This window comes from Bos taurus, chromosome 2, assembly GCF_002263795.3.
Source record: "Bos taurus isolate L1 Dominette 01449 registration number 42190680 breed Hereford chromosome 2, ARS-UCD2.0, whole genome shotgun sequence".
Taxonomy (NCBI): domain Eukaryota; kingdom Metazoa; phylum Chordata; class Mammalia; order Artiodactyla; family Bovidae; genus Bos; species Bos taurus.
This window is the reverse complement of record NC_037329.1, coordinates 2,094,953-2,113,411: the sequence shown is the minus strand read 5'-3', so window position 1 is coordinate 2,113,411 and position 18,459 is coordinate 2,094,953. Positions and strand designations below refer to the sequence as shown.

Below are 18,459 nucleotides of genomic sequence, written 5' to 3'. Positions count from 1 at the left end.
TATGGATTATAGCCCACCAAGCTTCTCTCTTTCGCTGGGATTTCCCAGGCAAGAAAACTGGAGTGAGTTGCCATTTCCTTCTCCAGGGTATCTTCCTAACACAGGAATTGAACCTGCATCTCCTGCAAGTCTCCTGCATGGCAGGTGGATTTTTTTTTATCACTGAGCCGTTAGAGAAGACCTTAAATTTTAGATTAGATAACCATTAATAATAAAAGATTATATGGATTTTTCATATTATGATCCAGGAAACATATTCCCTTGCTGCCTCTTCCCATAGGTAGAATCACCCTATATAAGTGTATCATGTTATAAATGTGATCTGTTCCCTCAAAATGTTTACCCATAGAAATTTCGTTTGAGAGCTGGTTACACATTGGGTACTGTAAGAGACTGAAGAGGGCAATGGCAAACCACTTCAGTATCCTTGCCTTGAGAACCCCATGAAGAGTATGAAAAGGCAAAGAGACAGGACACTAAAAGGTGAACTTCCAGGTCAGTAGGTGACCAATATGCTACTGGAGATAAGGGGAGAAATAAATCCAGAAAGCTTGAAGAGAGGAGCCAAAACAAAAACAACCACTAGTCGTAGGTATGACTTTTGTGTAATAAAGTTTTGTTAAAGTATAAACAACATAAAGAAAGCTTCTGACATAGACATCAGAAGGAGGCAGATTGAGTGCCCGCCCCTGCTAGTCTTTAGCAGGAAGTTATATACTTATTAGCAGGCTGCTAATTAGAGAAAGGAAATGTCTCAAAACTCAGAGAGTGGCACCAGGCCCCTCACCTACAACATCCATTTTGAGATAACATTGGCACAAGGTGAGTCATCCCGGGCCATAAAACGATTGATATGAATTTCCAAGCAAATACATAGTCTCATTAACATAGCTTAAGAGAACATTGGCATGAGTAAAACCTACTGGTTTGTTGAGTAAAACCTACTGGTTTGTCAAGTTGGTTCTGAGTCTTAGGTGGAACCGATTTGAAGAAGGGCAGAGTCTAGGGTAAATACATAGTTTAGTAACATAGCTTAAGAAAAACATTTCCCTTTAGAAAAATGCATCAGTTAGCTCAAGGTTAAGTTCACATGGAACCAGGTCTCGTCAAACCTCCTTTTAATTTTGTATAGAGAAGGGAAAAAAAATCTGACACTTACAGTTTGCTTCCTCCTGCTGCTTAAGAGAGAGATAAAAACCATCTTATACTCTTTCGTCCCCTTCTCTTCCTGCCCTCAATATTTCCCAGCATCAGGGTCTTTTCCAATGAGTCAGTTCTTTGCATCAGGTGGCCAAAGTATTGGAGTTTTAACTTCAGCATCAGTCCTTCCAATATTCAAGTTGATGCTGTCCATGGGGCTCTCAAGAGTCTTCTCTAGCACAAAAATTCAAAATCATCAAACCTTTGATGCTCAGCCTTCTTTATGGTCCAACTCTCAGGTCTGTACATGACTACTGGAAAAACCATAGCTTTGACTAGATGGACGTTTGTTGACAGAGTCATGTCTCTGTTTTTTGATATGCTGTCCAGGTTTGTCATAACTTTTCCCCCAAGCAGCAAGTGTCTTCTAATTTCATGGCTGCAGTCATCATCCACAGTGATTTTGGAGCCCATGAAAATAAATTCACCACTGTTTCCAGTTTTTCCCCATCTATTTACCATGAAGTGATGATACTGGCTTCCATAATCTTAATTTTTTGAATGTTGAGTTTTAAAACCAGCTTTTTCACTCTGCTCTTTCACTTTCATCAAGAAGCTCTTTAGTTCCTCTTCACTTTCTGCCATTAAGGTGGTATCATCTGCATATCTGATGTTGTTGATATTTTTCTCTGCAATCTTGATTCCAGCTTGTGTTTCATCCAGCCCAGCATTTTGCATGATGTACTCTGCATATGTTAAATAAGCAGGGTGACAATATATAGCCTTGATGTACTTCTTTCCCAGTTTTGAATTAGTCCATTGTTCCATGTCTGGTTCTAACTGTTGCTTCTTGACAGCATACGGGTTTCTCAGGAGACAGATAAGGTGATCTTGAATTCCCATCTCTTCAAGAATTTTCCACAGTTTGTTCCAATCCACATAAAGGCTTTGGTGTAGTCAATGAAGCAGAAATAGGTGTTTTTCTGGGATTTCCATGCTTCCTCTGATTCAACAGATGTTGGAAATTTGATCTCTAGTACCTCTGACTTTTTTAATCCATCATGTACATCTGAAAGTTCTCAGTTCATGTACTGTTGAGACATAGCTTGAAGGATTTTGACCATTACCTTGCTAGCATGTGAAATGAGTGCAATTGTATGATAGTTTGAACATTCTTTGGCATTGCCCTTCTTTGGGTTTGGGATGAAGTCTGACCTTTCCCAGTCTTGTGGCCACTGCTGAGTATTCCAAATTTGCTGGTATATTGAGTGTAGCACTTTAACAGTATCATCCTTTAGGATTTTAAATAGCTAGGTTGGAATTCCTTCACTTCCACTAGATTTGTTTGTAGTGATGCCTCCTAAGGCCCACTTGACTTCACACTCCAGGATGTCTGACTCTTAGTGAGTGACCATACCATCATGGCTATTCAAGTCATTAAGATCTTTTTTATACAGTTATTCTGTATATATTTACCTTATGGGATATGGTCTTTTTCAAAATTCCTATTAAACTCTTGAGCATTTAATTTACAAAGGAAAGTGATGTCTGCTAGAGAATCAATCAACTTGTTCCCACTGTCAAAGTTTCCCAGGGCTCCTGTGGGAAAATTAGAATCAAATGCCTCAAGTCTAAGGGAGTACTCTTTTTTCCTCCTGATATAATGGCATAAATTCTTCTACATATGGAATTTCACCTCTTTTCCCTGCTCTTTTGCAAAACATTTTTAAGTGAAGTGAAGTCACTCAGTCGTGTCCTACTTTTTGTGACCCCATGGACTGTAGCCTACCAGGCTCCTCTGTCCATGGGATTTTCCAGGCAAGAGTACTGGAGTGGTTTGCCATTTCCTTCTCCAAAGGATCTTCCCAACCCAGGGATCGAACCTGGGTCTCCCGCATTGTAGGCAGACGCTTTACCATCTGAGCCACCAGGGAAGTCAAAACATTTTTAACTGCAAGATATATAATAATTGTGTGAGACATTTAGAGACCATCACACTTTTGATCTTAACATATATAATATATGCCCCAAAGAGCTTTCCTTCAGGATAAATGAAATATTTCTCATACTTATAAGTCTGATAACTTATAACCAAAACACAGAAGATGTAGGCAAATTCCAACACAAACAGCACAAACACATTCTAGCATCAGTGCACACAAAACCAATGAACAGGTTCCCAAATAGGGTAAACTTGCCCTATGAAAACAATGAACCAATTCCCCCCCCAAAAAATGGTTCCAACTCAGGTAAATCCAACAATAGTTTCCCTCTCCAACAGGGTACCACCAACCAAAGTGATCTGTCCCATAAAGGAAAAGCCCAAAAACAAATATGTTTTTGGTGTGCATACTGTGGTTGCTTACCCTACAAAATCCAGTTGATCAGCTCACAACATAAAAGAATACACAAAACCAAGACAAATGAACTGGCTACTGAATTAGGTAGATTTACCCCACAAAATTCACTTTTTCACATTTCTTTTTCTTGGGCATGATCTTGATCCCTGTCTCCTGTGCAGTGTCATGAACCTCTGTCCATAGTTCTTCAGGCACTCAGTCTATAAGATCTAATTCCTTAAATCTATTTCTCACTTCCACTGTACAACCATATGGATTTGATTTAGGTCATATTTGAATGATCTAGTGCTTGTCCTACTTTGTTCAATTTAAGTCTGAATTTGGCAATAAGGAGTTCATGATCTGAGCCACACTCAGCTCCCAGGCATGTTTTTGCTCAATGTATAGAGCTTCCCCATCTTTGGCTGAAAAGAATATAATCAATCTGATTTTGGTATTTACCATCTAGTGATGTCCATGTGTAGAGTTTTCTCTTGTGTTGTTGGAAGAGGCTGTTTGCTATGACCAGTGCATTCTTTTAGCAAAACTCTACTAGCCTATGCCCCACTTCATTCTGTACTCCAAGGCCAAATTTGCCTGTTACTCCAGTTGTTTCTTGACTTTCTGCTTTTGCATTCCAGTCTCCTATAATGAGAAGGACATCTTTTATGGGTGTTAGTTCTAGAAGTTCTTGTAGGTCTTCATATAACCATTCAACTTCAGCTTCTTCAGCATTACTAGACTTGGATTACTCTGATATTGCATGGTTTGCCTTGGAAATGAATAGAGATCATTCTTTCATTTTTGAGACTGTATCCAAGTACTGCATTTCAGACTATTTTGTTGATCATGATGGCTACTCCATTTCTTCTAAGAGATTCTTACCCACAGTAGTAGATATAATGGTCATCTGAGTTAAATTCACCCAATTCAGTCCATTTTAGTTTGCTTATTCCTAAAATGTTGATGCTCACTCTTGCCATATCCTGTTGGACCACTTCCAGTTTGACTTGATTCATGGACCTAACATTCCAGGTTCCTATGTAGTATTGCTCTTTACAACATTGGACTTTGCTTCAATTACCAGTCATATCCATGACTGGCTGTTGTTTTTACCTTGGCTACATCTCTTCATTCTTTCTGGAATTATTTCTCCACTAATCTCCAGTAGCATATTGGGCACCTACAGACCTGGAGAGTTCATCCTTCAGTGTCCTATCTTTTTGCCTTTTTGTACTGTTCATAGGGATTTCAAGGCAAGAATAATGAACAGGTTTGACATTCCCTTCTCCAGTGGACCACATTTTGTCAGAAAATGGCTATCTCAGGAGGCCTTACCAATAGCTGTTAAAAGAAGAGAAGTGAAAAGCAAGGGAGAAAAGGAAAGATACCCATTTGAATGCAGAGTTCCTAAGAATAGCAAGGAGAGATAAGAAAGCCTTCCTCAGTGATCAGAGCAAAGAAATAGAAGAAAACAATAGAATGGGAAATACTAGAGATCTCTTCAAGAAAATTAGAGATACCAAGGGAACATTTCATGCAAAAATGGTCACAATGAAGTACAAAAATTGTATGGGTCTAAGAGAAGCAGAAGATACTAAGAAAAGGTGGCAAGAACACACAGAACTATACAAAAAAGATCTTCATGATCCATGATGGTATGATCACTCACCTAGAGCCAGACATCCTGGAAGGTGAAGTCAAGTGGGCCATAGGAAGCATCACTATGAACAAAGCTAGTGGAGGTTATGGAATTCCAGTTGAGCTATTTCAAATCTTCAAAGATGATGTTGTGGAAGTGCTGCACTCAATACGCTAGCAAATTTGGAAAACTCAGCAGTGGCCACAGGACTGGAAAAGGTCAGTTTTCATTTCAATCCTAAAGAAAAGAAATGTCAAAGAATGCCCAAACTACCACAAAATTTCACTCATCTCACATGCTAGTAAAATAGCGTTCAAAATTCTCTAACCCAGGCTTCACTAATACATGAACTGTGAACTTCCAGATGTTCAAGCTGGATTTAGAAAATCAGAGGAACCAGAAATCAAATTGCCAACTTCTGCTGGATCATAGAAAAATCAAGAGAATTCCAGAAAAACACTTACTTCTGCTTTACTGACTATGCCAAAAGCTTTGACTGTGTGGATCACCACAAACTGTGGAAAGTTCTTTAAAAGATGGGAATACCAGACCACCTGACCTGCCCTTTGAGTAATCTGTATGCAGGTCAGGAAGCAACAGTTAGAACTGGACATGGAACAATAGGCTGGTTCCAAATAGGCAAAGGATTACGTCAAGGCTGTATATTGTCACCTTGCTTATTTAACTTATATGCAGAGTACATCATGAGAAAAGCTGGGCTGGACAAACACAAGTTGGAATCAAGATTGCCAGAGAAATATCAGTAACCTCAGATATGCAGATGACACCACCCTTATGGCAAAAAGTGAAGAAGAACTAAAGAGTCTCTTGATGAAAGTGAAAGAGTAGAGTGAAAAGGTTGGCTTAAAACTCAACATTCTGAAAACTAAGATCATGGCATCACATGCCGTCACTTCATAGCAAATATATGGAGAAACAGTGGAAACAGTGGCATACTATTTTGGGGGCCTCCAAAATCACTGCAGATGGTGACTGCATTCGTGAAATTAAAAGATGCTTACTCCTTGTAAGAAAAGTTTTGACCAACATAGACAGCATATTAAAAAGGAGAGACAGTACTTTGCCTATAAAGGTCCGTCTAGTCAAAGCTATGGTTTTTCCAGTAGTTTTGAATGGATGTGAGTATTGGACTATAAAGAAAGCTGAGCACCAAAGAATTAATGCTTTTGAACTATGGTGTTGGAGAAGACTCTTGAGAGCCTCTTGGACTCCAGCAATCCTCAAGGAAACCAGTCCTGAATATTCATTGGAAGGACTGATGCTGAAGCTGAAACTCCACTATTTTGGCCACCTGATGAGAAGAACTGACTCATTTGAAAAGACCCTGATGCTGGGAAAGGCTTAAGGCGGGAGGAGAAGAGGAAGACAGAAGATGGGATGGTTGGATGGCATCACTGACTCAATGGGCATGAGTTAGAGTAAACTCCAGGAATTGGTTATGGACAGGGAAGCCTGGCGTGCTGCAGTCCATGGCATCACAAAGTTGCACACGACTGAGTGACTGAACTGTACTGAACCTTACAAAAGTGAGCCCATCAACCTGCGGAAGTTTGTCAGTTCCTTGCTTCATCTGCCAAGTGCTGGGGCAGTCAATGCCACTTCAGGGAATTTTGAAGGGAAGATCCTCAGGACAAGTAGTCCCAGTAGCTGCTAGGGCCTTGCCCCAAAATTCCCTGACCAGGGCCAGGTAGCCATGAGCAGCATGGCTCCTGGCTGGCTCACCAAATTTTTTACTGAGTCCAAACTCACTCTGCTCGCCACATGACAGGCCAATGAATTGGAGATGAGGTGGAGAGACAAGGAATACAACTTTATTCAAAAAGCCAGCAGTCTGAGAAGATGGCAGACTAATGTCTCAAAATAACCATCTTGTCAGGGTCTGGATGTTGGCTCTTTTGTAGAACAGAGAGGGAGAGGAGGTGAGGGAGTAAAGTAAAAAGGACATTAATCTTGTAAGTATCTCCTGGGATGGCCAGACTTGAGAACAGGGTGCGTTAATTTTTTCTTTTCTGCAGTCATTCACAGGTGGACAGGGTCAGACTGTCTCTTTGTGAACTGAACAAAGGCACTTCAGATTAAGTTAGGCAGAGGGGCAGGGTTCTCTGAGGCAGGCCATTATGTATGATTACAATAACAAAAGCAACAAAATGCAAAGGTTAAAGTCAAAGACACAGATGCAACATAGATTCAGCATTGACTCTTCCCTATAATATGCTCTCTTTCTCACACAGAGGAAATCACAGGGTTTTCCTGGCACTGAGCTGTGCCATTCCTGAATGGCACAGTAAGATACAAATGTTACATTTACCCTTATCAGTGTATCAATGTTGCACTAGTTAGAATGTTCAGAGCAATACTGAGTAGAAGTTGTGATAGTAGGCATTCCTTTCTGGTTGCCAATTTCAGGTAGAAAGCTTTCAATATTTCATTATTAAATATGATTTTGCTTTAGTCATTTAAGATATTTTTCATCATAGTAAGGAATTAACCATTTACTCCTGGTTAATTAAGAACTCTTGATATGATCTTATTTATATGTGGAATCTGAAGAAAATTTATAGAAATAATTAACAGATTTATGGTGGGAGTGAGGTGTAGCTGGAGAGGTAGGGGTGAGAGAAAGGGTGAAGGTGGACAAAAAGTTTAAACTTCTAGTTTAAAAAATAGAACTTTTGTCATGAAACCCCATGAAATGATTTTTCCATCTGTTTACATAATCATATGATTTTTCTCTTTATTCTGATAATATAATTAATTGCATTGTTTAGTGTTATTTCAATCTTACAACTCTTATGCAAACCTAAATTAATGTGGTATATTTTCCTTTGTTGAAAATGCTTTTTTGGATACTTTGCAACTATGTTTTTCACTAAAATTACCTTGTAATTTTCCTTTCTTTAAATGTCTTTATCAGGTATTTGTTTGATGTTTATTCCAAGCTCATGACACTAATTGAGAATATTTTTAATTTTTCTGTTCTCTAGAGGAGTTTGTATAATACCTGTATTATTTCTTTTTAAAATATTTTCAAGAAGTCACCAAAAAAGCTATCTGAACTTGTGTATTTATTTATGATAAAGGTTTTAAGTAAAGACTAAAATTTTTAAGAACTATGAGAAAATACATAATTTTGATTTTTCCATGTCATTTTCAGTAAGCTGTGATTTTTTTTTTCTCTTGGAAATTTATTTCATTTAATTTCCCATGTTTATTGACATTAAATTTTTACAATCTTTCTTATGATCTTTTCAATGACTTTAGATTCTATAGTGATATTCTATTTCTCATTCCTGTTATTGGTAATTTTCATTCCTGATGTTGGCCAAATCAATCACGTGACTATGCCCAGCTTCAAGGAAACTGAGAAGTACCATTGTCCCATGTGCCCAGAAGTAGACAGAGTCAGGTATCAGTAAACATAAATATGTTTATCACTACTTCCAAGAATATGGGGGCTATTAGAAGGAGAAACCAGGATTCAATCTCCTGAGCCATGCTTGCACACAGAGCACTCACTCTCTTCTGGGAAAAAAAAAGCAGTGTCCCCAGCCAGACATGATCCCTGCCCTTCCATCCTCTTGAAACAAGTCCCATGGGTTGCTTTCCAGTGATCTTTTGGGCCTTGACCTGGAACCACAGACACAATTGCTTTTGGGGTAGACAACTCTTAGAATATGTTACATCTTTATTTTGTTTCAAAGGTAGCAATCTTCCCTGGCAAAGTTTTACAGTGAGCTAGTGTTAAACGTACTATAAGAAAATTACTCTTGTTAATGATCTGAACTTTCAAAAATCCATTTTCTATTACTGAAATGAGATATCTCAGTTTCTTTCCACATATTATTTGTTTCATAGCACAAATTGGAAATAGTATAAATTTTCTACCAGCATATTAAAATGTGTTTTTATTAACTAGTAATCGAAATGAGACTTGGAAATCAGCAACAAAATGCTTTTGGAGAATTGAATATGTATACTTCTAATTTCATTAATAAAAATTACAACTCTATAGTTAGTTACTGTAGTTTTTTATGCTCATCCTTCCTGGTACAGCAGTGCATGGCAGGAATTTCCTCAACCTTTTCCCAACACATTAATATTGAGAAGCTCAAGGTTATAGATAAGTCTAAAGATCATAAATTAGCCTTACTGTAAGTACACTAACTTTTGCATAATTTTATAAATATAGCTGATGGCATGGAATGACATTGATTTATTGAAACATAATCCAAACATCTCAACCTGGGAGACACAGTGGAAAAGTAGAAAGGGCTAGATGTGAAAGTATGACACACCAAACCCAAATACCAGAGAAACTTAGGTGTTACCTAAGAAAAACTTAGGTGTTACCTAAGAAAAGCTCAGTCTCACTGAGCATTTGTTTCCTTATCTGTATAGACAGAAGACTGAGCTGAGCTTGCAAATTTGCCATGAAAATCATCTGTGACATATGTAAGTCAAATTAGCATAACGGGTCCTAGACCACAGTACACAACATAATGAAAGTGATAATGACTATTGTAATTTCCCTTACAGGACCTTCTCCAGGACTGGTTGATGTCTTTGATAGCACAGCCTAAGTACTTGGTGTTAGATACTAGAGACAGGAGAGATTTATCAGTGTTAGCTGATAAATAAGTGTCTGATAAATAAGCTGATAAATAAAGTGTCCACACTCCAACTTCAGATCTGAGCCCAATCAAGAAGTGATGTTGACTGCTAAATGGATTTCCCAGGGAAACAGAGGGTGAGGCAGTTCTAGGCATGTCCAGAGGAGGAGAGGACACTAACCAGATGAAGTCATAAATGCCAATTTCTTCTGAAGAATCTATAGGAAAGAAACCAAGCATCTTTAATGAAAGTAAAGCTCATTTATGGTGAGCTTAGGAAAGATGTACAAGCAAAGATATCTAAAGATTTTTCTGAGAGTACTAATAAGGCCTTGGATAAAAGGTGGAATATGTCAGCAGAGGGCACTTACAAGGGATCTGAGGAGAAGATAATGGCTGACCATTACAGAACTGGGATTCTCTCTGCTGAAGGCTTTCCCCAAGTCCAGTAAAGAGGAGGAACTAAAGCTTCCTTTAGAGCTTACTGAAGAGGTGTTGGATTTTCACTCTGTTGGGTTATTCACAAATGCTTTTTGGTTCTTAATACAACTTACAGGTGTATGAGTCACTCCAAGTATGGACTCAAATAAATGTCTGGGGTGGTCTAATGCCATATGACTGCTGTGAATACAAGTGTCAAAATTGCTAGAGGCAAGGGCTTCATCCAGAAACATCACACGTCCCAGAATCAGACAGCTGTGTTGGAACCTGGCTCTGCTCACCAGCAATGGAACTGCAGGCAACATCATTAGATGCCAAATCTACAGGGAAATTTCTAAGAAGTGGGATATTTGCATGCTCTTAAGTTGGTCTCTATAGTTTGCTTAAAAGAGGAAAAATTGTTAGTGAAGAATGGAAAAGCTGGACAACACCATGACCAAATGATTAAAATCAATATCAGAATTAAGGAATAGATGGATTCTGTATGCTTTTAGATGTAATGTCTTAAGCACATAATATTGCTTTTCTAGTATCCTGACCTAAAATATGCAACCCAAATTCAGCCATGAGAAAATATTTATGCAACCCAAAATAATTATTGTATTTTAAAAGCTGAAAGAGACAGAGAAAGAGAAAAGAGACAGAGGGAAAAGATTTATTATGAAAATTTGGCACATGTGATTATGCAATATACCATCTGAAAATTGTTCTAGGTTAAAGGACACTAAAGAGATGCTGAAACTAAATTAAATACATGATCCTAAACAGGAGAAGACTTTTGAGAGTCCCTTGGACTGCAAGGAGATCCAACCAGTCCATCCTAAAGGAGATCAGTCCTGGGTGTTCATTGGAGGGACTGATGTTGAAGCTGAAACTCCAGTACTTTGGCCACCTGATGCAGAGAGCTGACTCATTTGAAAAGACCCTGATGTTGGGAAAGATTGAGGGTGGGAGGAGAAGGAGACGACAGAGGATGAGATGGTTGGATGGCATCACCGATACAATGGACATGGGTTTGGGTGGACTCTGGGAGTTGGTGATAGACAGGGAAGCCTGGCGAACTGCGGTTCATGGGGTCGCAAAGAGTCCAACATGACTGAGCAACTGAACCGAACTGAAACTGTAATGCTGCAAGAAAAATGCTATACACAACATTATTTGGTCAATTGACAAAACTGGAATATGATCAATACATTAGAAAAAAAGTTTAATTAAGTGAATAATTGTACTGAAGATTATATGAGAACACCATCTCTTAGGAAACACATACTTAAGTATTTAGAGATAACTAAATGGCTTAGAAATTTTGTTTAGAGAAATAGAGAAAGCAAATGGGTGAAAATGTTAACAGATGAATCCAGATATATGAATGCTCTATGTTATATTCCAATCTTGCAACTTTCTGTAAGTGTGAAAAATAAAGCATAGAGTCGGACACAACTGAAGGGACTTAGCAGCAGCAGACTTAGCAGCAGCAGCAAGTGACTTTTATTATCACCAGACTCACTTTAAAATCATTTTTTCTGACCTATTTGGTTATATCTAAATAGAGAGCTTCAAAGACAAATTTGACCAAGCAAAAGAAAAAAAAAAGAAAAGTGATTTAAAATTATATAGTTAGGGGACCAAATAATAGATGAGGAAGTTAAGCACCACTAGACCCACCATATAAGGAATTCGAAGTGTCATTAAGAAGAAATAAATATGCTGTTTAACATCATGCTGCTGCTAAGTCGCATCAGTCGTGTCCGACTCTGTGCGACCCCATAGACGACAGCCCACCAGGCTCCGCCGTCCCTGGGATTCTCCAGGCAAGAACACTGGAGTGGGTTACCATTTCCTTCTCCAAAGCATGAAAGTGAGAAGTGAAATTGAAGTCGCTCAGTCCTGTCAGACTCTTAGCGACCCCATGGACTGTAGCCTACCAGGCTCCTCCATCCATGGGATTTTCCAGGCAAGAGTACTGGAGTGGGGTGCCATTGCCTTCTCCGATTTAACATCATAGAAACATACAAATATGTAAAACTCATCAGTAAGTGTAAATATATAATCAAAGTCAGGTTATCTAATATTGCAATGGTACATAAATTCCTTACGACTCTACTTCAAAAATTTAAAAAGAAATATATAAAAAATAACTATAGTAATTTATTGTTGTACACACAAAATAAAAAATATGCAAATTGTAATATCAAACCCTAAAATCTGAGGGGAGGTGAGAAATATAAAGTTTATGTTAATTATCCAAGTTAAATTGCTGTCAGCTTAAAAGAGGATGTAATAACTATAAAATAATTTATGTATAAGAGTAGTCAGAAAAGTAAAATCTCCACTATGTATGAAAAAACATAATAAAGTCAAAACATACCGCTAAAAAAATTCATCAAATTACAAGCATGAGAAGAAGCAAGGAACAAAGGATCTACAAAATAGTGAGAAAGCAATAAAATGGCAATAGCAAATCCTTATCAATAGTTACTTTAAAGTAAATGAATTAAATTCTCCAATCAGAAGACATAATAGCCAAATGGATTTTTTAAAATAAATTGAAAAAGAAAAATCAGGAGAACAAGATGGCGGGGGAGTAGGTGGTGGTGGAGCATATCTATCTCCATGGATACATCAGGAATATACCTTCAGACACAGAAGTGCATGCAGAACACCACCTGAGAGTGGACAGGAGTACCTGACTAGTGGAAAGAAATATAAAAAACCACACAAAACTCGGTAAGACAAAGGAACTAGGAAGAAAAATAGGAGTGTTAGTGGGATTGAACCTGGATGTCCTGATCCAACATCAAGGTCATGGACTCTTGAATAGGATTGCATTGTTATCCCTAGGATAACTTGTTCCATTGATCAAATTTTTGGATCAATAAGTGATAGTGTGATTTGACTTGTGGGTCTAGTCTTTAAAATCGCTTGGAGGATTTTTTGTTCTCTGAGGTCACCCCAGCCAAAACTGTTAGTCCATAAAGAGTGTTATTACCCCCTGGTGGTTGAGTTTATTTTTTCTGGACTAGTTAGTTAAAGCTCCATAGGGTCTTCTCGTCTTATTAGTCTATTCCCGCCTATTCACGGGGAGGTCAATTTCACTGATTGGAAATAAGAGACAGTAAAACCCTCGTATGGCCATTCATACAAGCCCTTATTTAGAGAACAAATGATCATGCTACCTTTGCACGGTCAGGATACTGCGGCCGTTTAATGATTGTCACTGGGCAAGCAGTTCCTCCAATACTGGGGATGCTGGTGGTGATGTTTTTGGTAAACATGCGGGGTTTATGTTTTCGAGTTCCTTTTACTTCTTTTAACCTTTCCTTAAGTGCATTCCTGTGTTGGATTAACAGTATATTAATAAATTGCTTATTATTGGGTTATCTTTATTCACTGTTGTAATAGAGTATTATCAGATACTGACTTAAACTTATGCAAGGATAAGGTGTTTCTTGTTACTCATATTAACATTATTACTTCTATTTCCCAATAGATTAGTCCAGTATTAGGGCTAGGAGTTGGCTATTTAATGTTGGGATTAGTGCCATTTTTATTGTTAAGCTTTAACGCTTTCTTAATTGGTGGCTGCTTTTAGGCTTTCTATGGTGTTGTTGGATCTTACTCTCTAGTTAAGGTTGTATCCATTTCTAAAAGGCTGTACTTTTTTAGACTAACTTTTAAAAATACAGTGGGATCTATTTGGATTTTTTGGTATCTTTAAAGCTGATCTAAGATTCATTTTCTGGACACCAGCTATCGCCAGGTTCGTTAGGCGTGTCACCTCTACTTACAAATCTTCTCACTATTTTGCCACATAGATGAGTTGGTTCTTGATAAACTGTTTGTAAGTAGCTCATCGGTTTCAGGTCACTTAGCCAAAATTTGTTTTGTTAAGTCTTATGTTAGTTAATTCATTATGCAAAAGGTACAAGGGATAATCTTTGCTTTTTTGTACTTTAATTTTTTTCTTTCATAGTTCCCTTGCGGTAGGTACTTTCTCTATAGTGCCATGTTTAAAATTTCTATCTCCTATACTTTAAGTCAGAGGGTAAATGTTTTATTTTATCTTATTTTGATCATTTAATCAGGAGTAGAGTTATGGGTTAGGTTTAGTTCAAGATATTCATAATACGTGAAATCTTCTAGGTGTAAACTAGGTGCTTTGTTTAAGCTATATCTTGGTTTGTCCAAGCACACTTTCCAGTATGCTTACCTTATTACAACTTGTCTCCTCTCATATAGTTGATACATGTGAATAGGATTAAGTGCATCATTTTTATTTGAGGAGGGTGGTGGGCACTGTGTGCATGCTTCATGGCCTAATTCAACTAAGCACTCTGTTCTTAGTTTACTACTAAATCCTCCTTTGGTTATTAGTTTCATAATTTTCATATTGGGGTTTCTTTTTTATTTTTATTTTTATTTTTATTTTATTTTTAAACTTTACAAAATTGTATTAGTTTTGCCAAATATCAAAATGGATCCACCACAGGTATACATGTGTTCCCCATCCTGAATCCTCCTCCCTCCTCCCTCCCCATACCATCCCTCTGGGTCGTCCCAGTGCACTAGCCCCAAGCATCCAGTATCGTGCATCGAACCTGGACTGGTGATTCATTTCATATATGATATTATACATGTTTCAATGCCACTCTCCCAAATCACCCCACCCTCTCCCTCTCTCACAGAGTCCAAAAGACTGTTCTATACATCTGTGTCTCTCTTGCTGTCTCGTATACAGGGTTATCATTATCATCTTTATAAATTCCATATATATGCGTTAATATACTGTATTGGTGTTTTTCTTTCTAGCTTACTTCACTCTGTATATATGATATTATACATGTTTCAATGCCATTCTCCCAAATCTTCCCACCCTCTCCCTCTCCAACAGAGTCCATAAGACTGTTCTATACATCAGTGTCTCTTTTGCTGTCTCGTACACAGGGTTATTGTTACCATCTTTCTAAATTCCATATATATGCATTAGGATACTGTATTGGTGATTTTCTTTCTGGCTTACTTCACTCTGTATAATAGGCTCCAGTTTCATCCACCTCATTAGAACTGATTCAAATGTATTCTTTTTAATGGCTGAGTAATACTCCATTGTGTATATGTACCACTGCTTTCTTATCCATTCATCTGCTGATGGACATCTAGGTTGCTTCCATGTCCTGGCTATTATAAACAGTGCTGCGATGAACATTGGGGTACACATGTCTCTTTCCCTTCTGGTTTCCTCAGTGTGTATGCCCAGCAGTGGGATTGCTGGATCATAAGGTAGTTCTATTTCCAGTTTTTTAAGGAATCTCCACACTGTTCTCCAAAGTGGCTGTACTAGTTTGCATTCCCACCAACAGTGTAAGAGGGTTCCCTTTTCTCCACACCCTCTCCAGTATTTATTGCTTGTAGACTTTTGGATCGCAGCCATTCTGACTAATGTGAAATGGTACCTCATAGTGGTTTTGATTTGCATTTCTCCAATAATGAGTGATGTTGAGCATCTTTTCATGTGTTTGTTAGCCATCTGTATGTCTTCTTTGGAGAAATGTCTATTTAGTTCTTTGGCCCATTTTTTTATTGGGTCATTTATTTTTCTGGAGTTGAGCTGTAGGAGTTGCTTGTATATGTTTGAGATTAGTTGTTTGTCAGTTGCTTCATTTGCTATTATTTTCTCCCATTCTGAAGGCTGTCTTTTCACCTGGCTAATAGTTTCCTTTGATGTGCAGAAGCTTTTAAGTTTAATTAGGTCCCATTTGTTTATTTTTGCTTTTATTTCCAATATTCTGGGAGGTGGGTCATAGAGGATGCTGCCTGATGTATGTCAGAGAGTGTTTTGCCTATGTTCTCCTCTAGGAGTTTTATAGTTTCTGGTCTTACATTTAGATCTTTAATCCATTTTGAGTTTATTTTTGTGTATGGTGTTAGAAGGTGTTCTAGTTTCATTCTTTTACAAGTGGTTGACCAGATTTCCCAGCACCACTTGTTAAAGAGATTGTCTTTAATCCATTGTATATTCTTGCCTCTTTTGTCAAAGATAAAATATATGGAACGTTTCACGAATTTGCATGTCATCCTTGTGCAGGGGTCATGCTAATCTTCTCTGTATCGTTCCAATTTTAGTATATATGCTGCCAAAGCAAGCACTTGGGTTTTCTTAAAATAGAAAATGTAGCCCATTTCTTTCTATTCCATAGGTTACACCTTGACCTAACGTTTTTATGTACTGTGATTGTGCTTACTTTTATTCCTTTTTAGGGTTTGCTGAAGATGGTGGTATATAGACTGTATTAGCAAGGATTGGTGAGGTTTATCAGGGTTTATCGATTATAGAACAGGCTCCTCTAGAAGGGTATAAAGCACCGCCAAGTCCTTTGAGTTTTAAGCTGTTGCTGGTAGTACTCTGGCAAATAATTTTGTTTGTACAATTATTTGTGTTTAGGGTTAAGCATAGTGGGGTATCTAATCCCAGTTTGGGTCTTAGCTATAGTGTATCAGCTATTATAGAGTTACTTTCATCATTTATTTTTGTTATAATTATGGCTTTTTACAGCTTAATTAGAATTTAACTCTATTTGGTGTAATGCTTTAGCATGCTTTATGCTGTATTCTTGTTAACTTGGGTTAATCATATGACCGTGGTGGCTGGCACAAGATTTACCAACCCTAATCAATATAACTTAGTCAAACTTTCGTTTATGGCTTCATTTTTATTACTGCTGTCTCCCGTGGGGGTGTGGTTAAGCAAGGTGTCGTGAGCTACAGGTGTGTGCTTGATACCAGCTCCTCTTAGCCTTATTGACCCAGAGGGCATTCTCACCGGGGTGTAGATACTTGCATGTGTAAGTTTATTAAAAGTCAACAGGAAGGCTGGGACCAAACCTATGTGTTTATGAAGTTGATACACTCATCTAGGCATTTTCAGTGCCTTGCTTTAGCATTTAAGCTACATTAACTACGCATCATGGGGCGGACCCAGGCACTTATGTACTTACTTTATTTGGAGTGCTAATTTTGAGTATTGAAAGTGCAATGAATTTAAATAAGTATCTAGGCGGAGCGTGTTAAAAATGGTGGTGATATTTAAGTGGGGAGGAGAATGGATGAAGGGAAATGGTTGATGTGTGTAATGTAATGTTTATGTCCTGTGACCATTGACTGTGATGCTCGTGCCTACCATTACAGTGATGCTCAAGATGCAGTTAAGTCCAGCTACAATACATGCTCCGGGTCAGGGCCTCAGATGGCCATAGCTGAGTCCAAGCATCCCAAAAAAATAAAAATTAAAATTAAAAAATCCATGATATCACAGTTATGTGTGAGCATGGGCTGATTAGCCATTAGTCCATCAAGATGTCTTATTTAAGGGGAAAGAATGGGCGATTCCAGATGAGATGGCCCTGAAGAAAGAACCAGATGTCTGACAAAGTTCACTAAATAGCGACCCCCACAATCATCGGCCCGGAGCGAGAAGAGGGATTCCTGCCTAACGGGTTCCTGGTTTCATGTGGCATGGTGATCAAGCTCGTGATCTAAGGAGCAGGATACGCATGTTGACAAGGATGGATTTGACTTAATGCACTATGCACTATCAATGACTACATGTACTATGTACTATTAATAATAGAATGTACTTGCTTATACACATGGGGCATATAACATTATGTACTATATACATACTTATGTACTATTACATTAATATTATGTATGTACCCATGTGCAAAGTAGTGTTTCATGCACTAACATGCATGAAAATACGTACGTACTATTAATGGTAGCAGGACTATAACATATGTGGTTGTGAAGTGCAAACTTTGTGTTAGGTTATTGAAGGTTTTGGAAAATTTAATACTAATGAGATTCTTGGTGTTTGTGGGGCTATATTAATAGTGTTTCTGGGACTAGTTTAAATAGAACTTCAGCTTTGGGTGTTGATAGTGGGGCTATAGCTTCTTCCTTGAGTCTTAGGGAGGTTGGTTGTTCTCCTTTTCTGGTTTACAAGACCAATGTATTTAGTATACTACAAAGACTTGACTTCATTTTAAGAGATTGTTTTCAATTATGCTAGCTACTGGTATTAGTACTAGGATAAGGAGGAAATATATAATAGAAGCTAGTTGTCCAATGATGATGTATGGGTGTTCGATCAGCTGTCCTCCAATTCATGTGAGGGTTAGTAGGTCTGCTACTAAAATTCAAAATAGACATTGACTGAATGGTCAGAATATCATACTTCATTGCTTAGAGGCATGGAGTAGGATTATAA

The 18,459-nt window shown here is 38.0% G+C and overlaps 2 non-coding genes across 2 annotated transcripts; both read right to left on the bottom strand.

The window, feature by feature from the left end:
• Positions 1-3,002: 3,002 nt before the first annotated feature.
• Positions 3,003-3,074, bottom strand: TRNAC-ACA (transfer RNA cysteine (anticodon ACA)). The gene has a single exon. It is a non-coding gene; the product is annotated as a tRNA-Cys (tRNA).
• A 13,159-nt stretch (positions 3,075-16,233) lies between these two features.
• Positions 16,234-16,340, bottom strand: LOC112443699 (U6 spliceosomal RNA). Its single transcript, XR_003032107.1, has one exon. It is a non-coding gene; the product is annotated as a U6 spliceosomal RNA (small nuclear RNA).
• Between the last annotated feature and the right edge of the window lie 2,119 nt (positions 16,341-18,459).